Here is a 2,532-nt window from a genome sequence, read left to right on the forward strand (position 1 = left end):
TGTACGTATGTGTGAGGGGTCCCTGCAGGTGTCAGACAGGGAAGCAAACCCCGAGAAGAATGAAAACCCGTGCACATTGACTTTGTCAACATGGATCAGACTCTGGGGAGTCTAATGCCAGGCACTTCATTGTCAGCAGATTTAAAACACAGTATGATTTGGGAAAAGGTTTCCAGGCAACAATCAGTCCAATTCCAGGTGCACAATAAAGCTTAAGATGTGACTACATAGAAACTTTTACAAAGTACATGTGACCATGAGGGTGGGTTCTACAGCTAAAAGGCCTAGAACCTAAGTGTGGTCTCTGACCGATGGCACAGAGGTCAGCAGGCCATCAAGTACATGTGACATCTCCCTTGAGGATGGGTAATGGTCTAGGGAGGGGAGAGTCTGGGATAATCGTTCTGGGGAATTAGGATGAGATCTGTTTATTAGCAAAAGGTGGGTGACATCTTCCTCTGCAGAGAGCAAAAAGGTCACCAGGTTGTGAACAAAATTAACTTTTTTTGTCTTTAGATATTTTTTATTTCTTTAATTTTTTTTTTTTTTTTGGTTTTTCGAGACAGAGTTTCTCTGTGTAGCTTTGCGCCTTTCCTGGAACTCACTTTGGAGACCAGGCTGGCCTCGAACTCACAGAGATCCGCCTGGCTCTGCCTCCCGAGTGCTGGGATTAAAGGCGTGCGCCACCACCGCCCGGCTTATTTCTTTAATTTTTATTATCATAATTTTATTATGACTGAGTCCCATCATTATTGTCATTATGGAAATGGCTTTAAGAGAAAACTGGTCAGATAAATATTATTGCTTCCCACTTTTCAACTGGTAAAGAGTTGCCATTGATAAAACAGACAAGCCCAGAGAATCTGTCCAGAATATTCAAGATACAGTGTATTATACAACATGCCTGTTCTCAGGAGAACACCTAAGAGATAATTATGTGTACTTCTTGATCTCCTCATACAAGACAAGCATAAAGGCACCACCCATTCCCCTAAGAACGTTGGACCATGCACCTTTGAAAAAAACCTTGCTTCCTTCGTCATGAGCAATTTTCCTCCAGCAGTCAATTGTGCCTGTCTTTATCCATGATATCAGTTCCTTTGCATCCCGACTGCATCATCATATGACGGCAAACTGTGTCAAAGGGATAGGAAGTCAGGCCAGCAACAGCAGTGACAGACTGTGCAATCAGTCATCCAGCTGATGAAGCTGTGAGTATTCTTGGGATCTGGAAGCATTCCCTTTGTAGTGTCATAGATACCAAAGTTGGCAGCTCGGTAAATGATAATGACCTGTACTGACACATTAAAGCCTTGGTACAGACCCCTAATCCCATCAGATTTGTAGATCTTAACCAGGCAGTCACCAAGGACTTTGAATTCTCTTTCAGCTCCAGCTTTGCCCACATCATCTGCTAGACAACCATGGGCAAAATCGAGAGGGTATGGGCAAAATCAAGAGGGTATGGGCAAAATCAAGAGGGTACACAAAGCACAAAGATGTGGCCCCAGTGGAACCATCTGATGCCAGGTTCCCAGCAAAGAAAAAAACCGGGTCCTCTTGTCCACACTACCCAAAAAGATCTGCTTGTGTTTATCTTTGAAGGCGAAGTTGAGAGCCTGGGTGGGGAAGTATCTGATGACAATGGCCAGGTTACCACACCAGAAGGACAGGACTCCCTGTTCCTTGGGGATACGAACCACGCAGTCTATAATGCCCTTGTATTGCTTATCTCCGTGATTTGCTTGCTGGCATGCTGCACCTGCAGCAGCAGCTTGACCCGCACGATGGGCGCTACCGCCGTCTTGGAGATGGCCCCGGCCACTCGACCTGCCAAAAAGTCCTTGGCAAAGGACACAGCGGCATCTGTCATGTTGAAAGAAAAAGAAAAAGGCGGAGGATTGCAGGACAGAACTGGGTTGACAACCGGTTTTGACTCCCGGACTCTGGGCCAAAATGCACTCTTAGCTTTCTGGATGGAATGCAGATTCTTGATTTTATCTCCTCCAGTGAGGAGACGCCCCTGTGTGATTAACATTCCTGGTTCTCTTAGTGCTTCTCTGTGAGTACAAGGACCTCTGTTCCCCCAACATATGTGTATGCCTAGAGATGGTATTCTTACTATAATTATCAAAATACAAAATGCTGAAATTGGAAATACCTGTGTGTATGAGAATGTAATAGTGGAAAAATATAATAGTCATGCAAATTACAGTATTATTGAAAAAATAAATTGTGCAGTGTGACACACAGCCCTAGAATTATATAGTACATAATAAGAAGCAAGCTATTAAACAGAATTACGGTACAATTTCTTCTTGTAACATAGTTAAAGATGAAAGGATGAAATGAAATAATATGTGGAACTCAGCATAGGAGGCCATCAAAAAAAATCTGACTTTGGGCTGGAGAGATGGAGAGATGGAGAGATTGAGAGATGGAGAGATTGAGAGATGGAGAGATGGAGAGATGGCTGGCTGCTCTTCCAGAGGACCCAGGTTTTGGTTTTGGTTTTTCAAGACAGGGTTTCCA

General features: G+C 43.9%; 1 pseudogene; it reads right to left on the bottom strand.

Annotated features, from left to right (window-relative positions):
• Window positions 1-718: 718 nt before the first annotated feature.
• Window positions 719-1,873, bottom strand: LOC102923093 (ADP/ATP translocase 2-like; annotated as a pseudogene).
• Between the last annotated feature and the right edge of the window lie 659 nt (window positions 1,874-2,532).

Source organism: Peromyscus maniculatus, chromosome 1, assembly GCF_049852395.1.
Source record: "Peromyscus maniculatus bairdii isolate BWxNUB_F1_BW_parent chromosome 1, HU_Pman_BW_mat_3.1, whole genome shotgun sequence".
Classification (NCBI taxonomy): domain Eukaryota; kingdom Metazoa; phylum Chordata; class Mammalia; order Rodentia; family Cricetidae; genus Peromyscus; species Peromyscus maniculatus.